The following is a 13232-nucleotide window of genomic DNA, read 5'->3' on the forward strand; positions in this document are numbered from 1 at the left end:
ATTATTATTTTGTACACAAAAAAATATCTTATTTAATAACATTTATTATTATTTTGTACACAAAAAAATATCGATTTATTCAAACATTTTTTCAATATTAAGAAGTAAAAAAGTACTGACACTATTGATGGACAAAAATCTGATAATTAATTTCTACAAAAAATATTGCAAAAAGTTTAAAAACATTAGTAAATAAAATATAATACTTTTAAGAACTACGGATCAAAATACAATAAAAAAAATTAATATAAAACAAAATTATGAGAAAATTTTGATAAAATAGATATAAAAAACAAATAGTTACAAAAATTGTACGTGAAGCACACAAAGATAGGGGGATTTTTTTCTAATGTAAAAAAATTAATTAATTCATGAAATAAGATTTTGAAACTTTATTTTTTGAAATACGATTTTTTTTTTGTAATTAAGGCAAGTTTGTCGCACATCCGGTAAACTCTATATAAATTATGGAGTTCGTCGCACTTCGAGCAAATTTTGGGATAACTTCAGCACACTATATAAAGTTGGTTGGGCCATTTTTATTTGTCCCTTTCTTTTCCAATCTCTCCTTCAAATTTACTTTGTTCCTTGTTTCTGTCTTTTGGACGTCCATAAAGTTTGTTATCGATGACATTCTCAATTTTAGGTCAGTAAATAATATATTAGTTAGAGTTATTTTTTTTAGCTTAAAGTTATTATTTACATGTTAGATAAAGTTACTAGTTAGAGGTTGCATGTTAGTTAGAGTTACCGATTTACTGTTTACATGTTAGTTAGACTTACTGTTAAATGTTTACATGTTAGTTAGAATTTTTATGTTATTATTTTTAAGTACAGTTGTTGGTTATTGTTTATAACATGTTAATTAGTATAAGTTGTTAGTTAATTGTTAGTTAATTTAGTCAGAATAATTAGATTAAGTTGTGAATTACAAGGTAATTAGTGGAATAATTAATTAGGTTAAGTTAGATTAGAAAGAAATATGATTAATAAAATTTAGGGTTCAATTAGTTATTAATTACAGTTGTTTAGGGCGTTAGTTGACAGCGTCATGTAGTTGGGTTAAATTTAAATTAGTACGTTTATAAACTAATTAAGAACTAATTCCAACAGATGAACATTTGTCCATTGGTTGTGCCACAACCTTATAAGCCGTACGTCTTTGTCGTCACGTAAACGATACCTAATTCAAAACAATAGAAATATTTCTCACAACCGTGGTCTAATAAATATACTAGCAACAGAGACAAGACAAATGTAATATATCTTTTATAAAACAAACTGCCATCTACTTCGGTCGGATATCTGTAGTAAATTTTTTCACCCTTTTTGCCTCCTACTGTCCGACGGAATGCGATATCAGATTCTTCAACACTGTTAGACTGTTAATTTCCAGTGTCATATAGGTAATTATTGGTTGCCCGATCTAAAAACGATAGAACCTTCTTCGACCTTCTTCATCATACATTATTTCACCATCGTAATGAATAGATAACAATGGATTCCTTGATATTGTAGAGAAAAAATGTCAACAATGAGAACAAAAGTGGACAATAAAATTGTGGTTCTCTGATCCGCTCTTCAACAGGCATGCTTTTATTTTGAAAACGTAACATAGAATTTGGTAGGGCTGCGACGAACTCTATATAAATTATAGAGTTTGCCGGGGATGTGGCGGACTCCATTATTTATATAGAGTTCACCGGAAATGCAGCGAACTTGCCTTAATTATAAAAAAAAATCGTATTTTAGAAAATAAAATTCAAAAAATTAATTAATTTTTTATTTTATATTAGAAAAAAATCTTAGAGAGGGAGGAAGGAGATCTAAGCATATTCTGGTTTCACATTAGAGAATAATAAGAGAATAAATTAAATTAATTCATGTATTAATATATTATTTATTAAATAATTTGATATTTATCTTAATAAAATTAATGTAATTTAATTTATATAATTGATTAGTTATAATCAAATGTAATTTAATGAATCAAACAAAATATTAAATAGTTTGATATTTATCCTAATTAAATTAATTAATTGATAGTTATAAATAATGCATTAAAATTAGTCAGATAAATTAAATAAAAAATATCTCTAAAAAAATGTCAAATGAGCTCCACTATTAAGTAGGAAACCTCAATTTTAATAATATGTAACAGTAATAAATGAGAAAATAGTGTCATATAGCACACTTTTATCGTCAAATTAATATGTGTGTTAAAACATTACAAAAAGAGATAAATATTTTTTTGGTCCCTAAGATTTGGGATCGAAATTAATTTCTTTCCCAATGTTATTTTTAATTTAAAATCGTCCCAAATATTTTTTTTAGTATTAAAATCGTCTTTTTTAATAAAATTTTTAATTTTATTATTAAATTATCCCTATCTTATAAAAAATTATAAAATAAAATAAAAAGAACGCGGGGGAAAGGAAAAGGGAAAAGGACGCGAGGGGAGGGGGAGGAAGGAAAAGGAGGAAGGAAGAGGGGGGAAGGGAAGGAAAGGGGGAGGGGAAGATGAGGGGAAAGAAGAAGAGGGGGAAGGGGAGACGGCGAAACTTAGAGCCGCCGTCGGTGTCGGGAATTGGAACCTGAGGGCTGAGGGAGAGAGAGCTCGCTAGGGAGAGAGGGGACACGAGCTAGGGAGTCGCGCTCTGCCACTGTCGCTGCTGCTACAGACCTCGCCACCACTTCGCGTCCTCGCCGCTGCACCTCGCCGATTCGGCTTCTACTTCTACCTACATCTGTATCTGCTTCTGCGTCTATGTCTGCTTTTGCTTTTGCTTTGTTTTTGTTTTGCTTCTGCTTCTGATTCTACTTCTAATCCTGATTTGTTATTTTTCTGATTTTATTGTTGTTGTGTGTTGATTTTGTTGTTAAATTTAATGTTGTTAGTTTATAAATTTGAATAATGTATTATTGTTGGTATTCTTGAATCTGATTATTAGTATTTGGTGGGAGTAAAGGAGGTGGTGGTGGTGGTGAAAGGTATTTTGATATAACATAAAACGTTGGGGACGATATTAAATCCAAAATAACATTGGAGATGAATTTGATTTTGACCCTAAACTTTAGGAACCAAAACAATACTTACCCCTTAAAAAAAATGTCGGAATTACTACTGGTGGATTGTCAAAAAGATCTGATGATATTTTTATTACCGATAGACAAACTCTGACAATATACATGTCGTCAGTAATGATTTATCGATGGAGCTTTGGTTTTCGATGCAAATTACCATCGAATGAGTGTTTGCAGAACGACTAATTTGAGGTGATGTTTTCGCCTTAATTACCGTCGAAAATTGATTTTGGAAATTCTGACGGTAATATTATTTAATAAAATACTTTTTAAAAAATAAAATATGCCGTTGAATTAATCCCACGCAAAAATCGGCTATAATATTTTTCAATAAAAATAATTTATATTTAATTTTTTTAATTGTGATTATCACAATTTTAACTTGATTAAAAGTAGATAAAAATTAATGAAAATTAAATGTTTCGTTAAAATAAAAAATTACAATATTATAAAGTAATCTCCTCAATAAAATAGTGGATACTGATGTGTAACTATACAAAATAAAACATTAAGACACTACTGGTTCTCGTAATCGTCGTCATTGTCCTTCTCTTAATGGTTCCGCTGCTAGTTTGAATGCGGCAGTGTTGTGGATGCTGGTGTCTGGGCTAGTGCAAGTACAGATAAGGAGGAGCCGCCTCCAACACCGCTGCCCCCTGTGTGATATGCTCATAGTAGATGTCCATCTGCTGTCGTATACGCTGTATTTACTCTAGTTCTTGTTTGAGCTCCTGTCTCAAGAACTATGTCTCCACATCCCGAGCATCCTTTGTCACCATCCATGCAAGGAGCTCCCTATACCTCTGCTCAGACAAATAGAGCTGGTACCCTGATCCGATAGGCTCTAGGTTAGGCTTTGGATTTGTAGGGTGGTAGCCGAGGTCGAGGAGGTCCTAAAGGTGGATGTGTGGAGGTTGCTGCCGAAGAACAACCCGACTCCAAAGATGTGGTTCTTCTGTGGCTCGGATGCGATCTGGCGCCACACGTCATCAGGATCCACCACGAATGCGTTCGAGGGGTTGCCGTCATCTGCCATCTGCTAAGATTGCTGTGTCACAGCCTTCAAATTTTGGGTGTATAAATCCTATTACTTTCAATGCGAATGTCATAAGATCGAGTATTTTGTTTCACTGGATGAGGATTCTCACCGATCTTCATTCCTACCAATTCTAGTTCTCTAGATTTTAAAATGTGGCTCAAAACATAAACAACATGTGAAAGTCTCTTTGGCTAAAAATGCCTCACATATGGATCTCTCGACACGAGCTTTGTTTTTCACGGTTCACTTGAATGAACCTATCAATCTTTCAAAAGGATAATCAATCTAAATTGAACTGGCGCGAACATTCTTTCTTCGTAAGACAAGTGAATCAGTAAGTATTCCATAATATCGAAAAAATTAAAGAAAATATTATCCCTAACTTACACAATATCAGAGGAATGTTCTTTTCCATCATTAATTCTTAGAGGGTATTTAGTTTAAATAAAATTCAATTCAATTCCACTATTTTTTTCAAAATCAATTCCTATTTAATTGCGTCTGATTTGAAATTTCATTCCATTAGAATTTCACTTAAAATATAAAATGTCTAAAATATTCATGTGACTTAATTACTTTTTTTTATTCATTCACTTTTAAAACTTCCCACCTCTAAACATATACGGCTTCCTCGGCATCTCCACTGTTCTTTCCTTCACTACTTCACCGACATACGCATAAGGTACGTACTGTAACGACCCACATTTTTTAAAATATAAATATAAATAAGTTATAATTTATTTTATAATTTGGAGTTCCTTATTTTTAGATATTATTTTATTATAAATAATTAAATTGATTTTATAACTATTTGAATTCAATCAAATTCATATTCCTATATATATATTTTTTATGATAAAATATTTTACATAACTAAAACTATAATTCTAGTAATTTATAAGTGATGAAAATTATATGTATATTTTAATTTGATTAAATGATATTTTTAATTTAAAAATAGAGTTTAGTTAATAATATTATTATCAAGCTCGATATCCGTTGATATGAGTAAATATCGGTACTCTTAGATGAACTTAGCTTTGCTAATGCTTCATCGTATATCTTTTATCATTATGTTACTAATATCATTTATATTAGTAATTCACTTATATTATTACTTGTGTTTTAATATATCCAACTTTCATAATTATCCGTTTAAGATATTTATAACTTGAACTGCTGACCAGCAGCTTATATATTTGAGACCCAACCCCGTACGTTTCACAAAACCATTCAAAATCATCATTCTCCCATTAAACATCATCAAACACGCATGGCTGGTTCATTTTTAAGAAAGAAAAAGAAAGAAAGGCCGTGAGAGAGAAAGAAAGAAAACCATGCAACCTCAACCCTTTCGAGCTTGATTTCTTGAGATCCGTAACTCCAATAAAAAATCTAATTCGATAAAAGTATTCGTATCTCCCTCCTCTACACATTGGCATCATTTTTGTTCGGTAGAATTTAATGGTGACGTAACTCTCCTTCTTCTTGAGTTTGATCAAAAAGCTTTTCCGGAATTTTCATTATTTTAATTTCGCAGCGAGATAGGATTTGGTAATTTTATAATAATTAAATATGAATTTGATAAGTGAATGTTGGTTTGATTGATTATTATTTGAAGTTGATTAAGTTTATGTTGAACTCTTGTTGAAGTATTGTTATTGCTTGTGATTTGTTGGTTCGACTATGAGGAACAGCTAAACTGGGATTATTTTGATGATTTTGGGATTATTATGATGTGGTATTTTGAGAAAATTAATGAAATTTGGTGGTTGGAAGATTGAATGAAAAATTGTAAAAAATCGATAACTGTAAAACTCAAAAACGGACTTAAAAATCAAGTAGAAAACTTGAAGAATTTTAGGAATGGGTTCAGTCCTTTAATAAAGGTATAATCATGGAAACAAAATTTATATTTGAGATTGAAATAGTAATTTAATAAAAACTTAAAGTTAGCTTTATAATTATATACGTTTTAGGATATTTTAGGTAATAATTAAGAAATTTAGGAGTAAAATAGATATTTTATAAAAGATGCAATGTTATTTTGGTAATTATATTATATGTAAGAATATTTTAATAAATTATACAATTTGTTGAGATAAAAATATAAATATTTTAGAAAGCTCAAAGATACAGAATAATTTATAAAAAATTAATAATAAAGTTCAAGTTAATAAGTTTTGGGTAATAAAAAATTATTATTATTGTTATTAATTTATTAAAATTATTATCAATGTATTTTGAAATATATTATATATTATCATTTTACTTAAAAGATATTATTTTATTTATGATATACTAAAAAGATAAGCAGAGAACTGTCCTAAAAGTTTTAGAAAGACAAATCTAAATTAAGAATCTTTAATTCTCTTTCCATAAGATAATTAGGAAAAGACGAGGGAATAATACAAAGATAATTTATATTGTGGAATGATAAGAAAGAGAAGAAAGAAAGAACAAAAAGAAAATGAGATAAGCAGAGATATGGTGGTGAGTCCACCAAGATTATTTTCTTTCCAGAGATACATCGGCCAATTCAGGAGATGATCGCACCTGTAAGACAGAGGTTACTTACAGAGGTTATCAATACATATATTGGCTAGAGAGAGAGAGAGAGAGCGCTTCACTTGTAAGACCGAGGTTTCTTACCGAAGTTATGTTTGCATACATTGGCTCAAGAGAGTCGCATCTGTAAGATAGAGGTCACATACAGAGGTTATGACACTGGAAGTCAAACTTAGACAAAGGTTGCTGAGTTAGTCGGAATATAATTATGTTATTTATTAGATAAAAGATAGTAGATTGATAAAAAAAATTCATTACAACGGGTATATTCATTTTAATAAATATTTTTCTATCAAATATTATAAAAAATACACTGACTATTCTAAATTACTACAGATCCAACTTCTATTGGCAGTAGTGAAAGGCCTGAATTGAGACATTTCTGGACAATAATATTTATCAATCAAATAATCAATCAAACACTTATCTATGCCTTCTCATCTTGAGTATATTTATACATAAAAGAAACTACACATAAAAAAAATTAAAATAGTAAAAGCGATAAAAATTATGATTCTTATAATTTTGTTTTGCCATCTATACATGAAAGATCAGAAGACCATGATTATCTAATCAAATTAATTTGTATTTATTACATTTAATTTGAATAAATAAGAAATTATCTTATTTTAGTTTAGTCCTTAATTCACATTATTAGATTAGATTTGGTTCAATATATTTAATTTGATTTGATTTGATTATTAGTTAAAAAAATCTTAGTTGTCTATTTTATTTGTAGATTTATTATTTTAATATCTAATGAATTAATCAAATCAATTAATTAATACACATAATTAGTATAATTGATTTAATTTAATAAATTTAAAAAAATAAATTAAAAAATACTACCAAAATATTAAAAAAATAAATAAAAAATACTATCAAAATAAATTGATATAAATTAGACGATATTTGAATATCTATTCAAAATAATTAATTGATATTATTAATTAGTTCTTATTGATTTAATTTAATGAGTTAAAAGAAATAAATTAAAAAATACTTTTAGAAATATGTCACGTCTACTCTATCATTAAATGTAGAAATTTAATATTTATATAATAAAATAGATTTCTAAAACTAAGATATATTTTAGTATATTTACTAACTATAAATGAAAAAAAATACATACCTGTATGAATCCTTGTCCATATTTAGTGATATGAATTCTTTATTTGTAATTTTGTATTATTCCTACTCGACTCCTTTGTGGTCGTCCTCAAAGTTAAAAAAGGGAAAAAAGATTAACATTTTTTTTTTCTCATATCTGATTTCTTTTTGTTATTTGTTTTAAATTATTTAAAATTTAAAATCTAAAATTAAAGTTAATTTGAGTTTAACATTTGTTAAATCTAAATTGGTAGTGTTTGTCAAAATAAAAGAATAAGGATGTTTAAGTATTTTTTTTAGGGCAATTCACCTAAATAAATTGTTTCACCTTTAAAATTACGCAAATACATTGTTTCCAAAACAAAGACGCAAATGCATTATTTTACATATCTAGCGGTTTACACAAACACAGAATCCGCTGCTGCCAGCCGCGGATTACGTTGAGTTGTGGCAGCATAGAAACCGTTGTTGTCTATCGCGGTTTCTGCATGATTATGGTTGGTCATAAATCGTTACTACCAGTAGCGATTTATGTGCATTAGGACACGTGTATAAACCGCCAGAGACAGCAGCGGTTTACGTTGAGTATGAAAACAAATAGTAAAACTAATCTTTATCTAAAAATATAATTACGAAACAAATAATTAATGGTATATACTATTTAAATAATATCATAAATAAAAAAATTTAATTTATCATTTCACAATATAATTTAAAAAATATAAATATGCATGTAATAAATTTTTTATTTGTATTTATTATTAAAAGTGAGACCAAATTACAAATAAAATAAGACCAAATAAATTTTTTATTTGTAAATCGCTACTACCAATAGCGATTTTCATAGATATATAAAATAATACCTTTGCGTCTTCGTTTTAAAAACAATGCATTTACGTAATTTTAAAGGTGAAACAATTTATTTAGGTAAATTACCCCTTTTTTTATAAATAATTAAATCATTATTTTTTTCTTTCTCTTTTTAATTAATTACAAGGAAATTTTAGTATAAAAATAATAAACATATATATTTTTTAAAAAGTTAAATACTGATGTAGATAATATAGTTTACATATATATAAATAAATACCAATATAAATACCGATCATCATCTTAATTATTCATACATTTATTATTATTTTACATTTTTAATAATATAAAAGTACTTAATTCACTAGTAACAATAACAAACTTGTTTTAATTATTTAATATTACGATAAGATGATAAATATATAACATTTAAATTTGTACATGTGAATAATTTATCGCCAATTGAAGCTAATTGTCACGGTCTTGGACACACTCCAACGCTACCGTGCCGACACTCGGATTTACTCAACCTCTTGAGTTAAGACCAAGTCAGCCTAACCCTCAATACTTAGCAAGAAAGCTAAGAACACAAGAGAACACAAGAGAAAGAAAGCTTTGGTGAAAGAACACTTTATTGCTCAAGTGTGGTTACAAATGATTCACACACTCACACTAACTCTCATCTCCTATTTATAGCCATCCACCTCCTCAATGGATGGTTAGGATTAAATTTAATCAATGGCCTAGATTAATCATCTAGAACCTTCTTTAAAAATATCTATCTTACCACAACTTTCTAAATGTTTCTAGATTATTCCATACCACTCTTTATACTTCTATATACATCTACACTCTTCTAGAATACTCTATGACCTTCAAGGACATTCTAGAACGTTCCGGAACCATCTAGAGCATTCTCAAACACTCCAGAAAACTATACAAACGCTGTTAAATTTAACCTTCTAAAATTTACCGTGACATTCTCCCCCACCTAATGCGCAGACGTCCTCGTCGCGTTCTGTTCATGATAGCGCTCTAGGTGTTCTTGGAATTGCCACAGATCTTCGCGAGTTTCCCAGCTAGCTTCGGTTATCGGGAGCCCTTTCCACTTGATCAAGTATTGGATACTTGGTGGCACCCCTCTTCGTCGCACGATGCGATTAGCTAAGATCTCTTCGATTTCTTTGTCAAAGGATCTAATCACCACAGGTGGAGCACGACTCGAGTTACCTCTACTCGGTTCGTCTTGGTCCTCATGATATGGTTTAAGCATACTCACATGGAAGACCGGGTGGATCTTCATAGAGGGAGGGAGTTGTACTTTGTAAGCAACCTCCCCAACACGTCCAATGATCTCAAATGGTCCTTCGTATTTGCGGATTAAACCCTTATGAACCTTGCGAAAGACTTTGAATTGTTGTGGCAGAAGTTTAATCATTACCTTATCTCCCACTTGATAGCTTGCATGCCTCCTCTTCTTATCTGCCCATTTCTTCATCCTCTTTGCAGCTTTGTCGAGGTAAGAACGAGTAACATCTGCTTGTTCTTCCCAAGACTTAATCATATGATAGGCTCCAGGGCTCTTTCCTGAGTAAGAGGAAGAAAGAGAGTGAGGCGTAAGCGGCTGTTGTCCAGTCACAATCTCGAACGGACTCTTCCCTGTAGACTCACTCCTTTGCAAATTGTATGAGAATTGAGCAATGTCGAGGAGTTTTGTCTAATCCTTCTGATTAGCACTTACAAAATGCCTTAAGTAACACTCAAGTAAGGCATTCACTCTCTCAGTCTGCCCATCGGTTTGAGGATGGAAACTTGTTGAAAAATGAAGCTCCGACCCAAGGAGTTTGAACAACTCTGTCCATAGTCGTCCTGTGAAGCGTGGATCTCGATCACTAATGATGCTCTTAGGCAATCCCCAATATTTCACCACATTCTTGAAGAATAGTCGTGCTGCCTCCTCTGTAGTGCAGTCAATAGGGGCGGGTATAAAGGTAGCATATTTCGAAAATCGATCCACTACCACGAGAATAGATCCAAACCCCTCGGATTTCGGTAAGGCAGAGATGAAATCTAGAGAGACACTTTCCCACGGTCGCTCTGATAGAGGCAGAGGTTTGACAAACCCCATTTGTAGGGTTTATCTTGTATTGATTTTTGGGGATTTTATCAACTTTTACCCACATTTATTCAATGAAATAGCATGGTTTTATAACTTCTCCCTTAATTGTGCTTAAGAGTGAAAACATGCTTTTTAGGACTTAAAATAGCTAAATTTAATTCACCTTGATTCTATTAGATGCCTTGATATGTTTGTTAAGTGATTTCAGATTTAGGAGGCAAAGATTGGATTAAGGGAATGAAGAAAAGCATGTAAAGTTTGAGAACTCATGAAGAAATGATGGAACCAAAAAGCTGTCAAGCCTGACCTCTCCGCACTTAATTGACCATAACTTGAGCTACAGAGGTCCAAATGATGCGGTTCCAGTTGGGTTGGAAAGCTAACATCCGCGGCTTCAAAACGATATAAGATTTGCCATAGTTGCATTGCGCATAGGGGCGCGCACGTGCACGGTACGCGGGCGCGCCGTTGGTGGCACATGACTCACTTAATGCAACACGTGGCCAGCAATTTTAGAAGCCTTGTGGGCCCAATCCAACTCATTTCTGATGCTATTTAAGCCAAGGATTGAAGAGGAATGGAGATACTTTAATCATTAGTCATAGTTTAGTTTTAGAAGTAGTTAGAGTTAGAGAGAGAAGCTCTCTCTTCTCTCTAGAATTAGGATTAGGAATTAGGGTTAGATTAGGATCTCATAGTTCTAGGTTTAATTCAAGTCTCCTTCTACTTCTACCTTCAATTGATGATTGCTACACTTTGGTTCTTCTCTCTATCCCTATTCTCTTGTTGTAATTTCTCTTATTTTGTTTCTAGGTTTTGTAATTGAGATACTCTTGTTCTCTTTATTTTCTTTCAATAATGCAATTTGAGGTAATTCATGATAATTGTGATTTCCTTGATTGTTGTTGTTAATTCTTTACATTCAATTGTAGTTAGAATTCATTCTTGTTGTGATTGACTATACTTTTCTTTTGTGCCTTCCAAGTGTTTGATTAAATGCTTGGAAGAATGTTAGACTAGAATTTTATGTTCTTGGCTTGAGAAGGTAACTTAGGATTTATTGAGTCACTAGTGTCCAATTGATTGATAGTTGATAGCCATTAACTCTAGCCTTCATTAATCCAATTAGTGGAAAGCTAGGACTTATGGACTAGGATTGATATAACTCACTTGACTTTCCTTTGTTAATCGATTTAAGGATGACTAAGTGGGATTAATCCTTGCAACTACCATACTTGTGGCTAGTGATAATGATGAAGACCCTTGACAACCAAACCTTGCCAAGACCATTTTGTGAATAAAGTTTTCCTACCATTTACTATTCACATTCCTCATCCAAAACCCCAAAATAAACAAGTCCATAACCAATAACAAGAACACTACCCTGCAAGTCCTTTGAGAGACGACCCGAGGTTTAAATACTTCGGTTTATAGATTTTAGGGGTTTGTACTTGTGACAAACAAATTTTTGCATGAAAGGATTATTGTTGGTTTAGAGACTATACTTCAACGAGATTTTATTTGTGAAATTCTAAACCGTCAAAAATTCATTCGTCAAAATGGCGCCGTTGCCGGGGATTTGCAATGGTGTTGTGTTATTGGTTATTGTACATATGTGAATATTGTGAATAGGTTTATCTTTTGTTGTTTCTTAATTTTTGTTAGTTTTATTTTGTTCTCTCATTATGAATTCTCACCACTTTGGCTTTGAGTTTGGTTCTAAGTGTGTTGTAGGAAATGTGGACTTTAATGGCAACATGTACCATGGATGGAACCAACAAAGATGGGAAGAGCCTCAAGGAATTGATCACTCCTATTGGCAACAACCTCCGGATACTTATAGGTATAATTTCCATCCTAATGCATGCCAACTTAGCGGCTATGATGATTCTTTTTGTGACACTCAACAACCACCATCATATGCCTATGAATCTCATCCTCAACATGAACCTCAACCATTCTCACAAGCCTTTCATCACCAAGCACCACCCTATGATCCATATCCATCATATAACCAATCATCCATACCATATTTTTATGGCCATTATGAGCAAGAACCTCTAGAATCACCACAACCATATCAAGATTACTCCCAAGAACCACCTCAATACTCATCATCTCCATACCTTTACCAAGAAGAACCACCTTCCTACCATGAACCCTCCCTCCAAAATAATGAACCTTCCTATTCACCCCAAGCCCCAATAGACGATCCTCTCACTTTGTTACTCCAAGGACAAGAAGCCATGAAGCGGGATACACTTGAGTTTGTGACCAATTTGACCAAGGTGGTGCACACTTTAGCCCACCAATGCTTGAATACTCAAGGTACTTCCGTGACCACATGTGAAAAGTCAAAAGAAGAGCAAAGTATGAAGGTGAAATTGGAAAATTCGGTGGAGAAAGAGGAGTCAAATTTTGTATTGGAGCAACTAGAGGAACCTATAATCATTGAAGAAAAGGAAGAAGTGGTTGAAGATTTAGGAGATGTTGAAAGTCCAA

Source organism: Arachis hypogaea, chromosome 19 (genome assembly GCF_003086295.3).
Source record: "Arachis hypogaea cultivar Tifrunner chromosome 19, arahy.Tifrunner.gnm2.J5K5, whole genome shotgun sequence".
Classification (NCBI taxonomy): domain Eukaryota; kingdom Viridiplantae; phylum Streptophyta; class Magnoliopsida; order Fabales; family Fabaceae; genus Arachis; species Arachis hypogaea.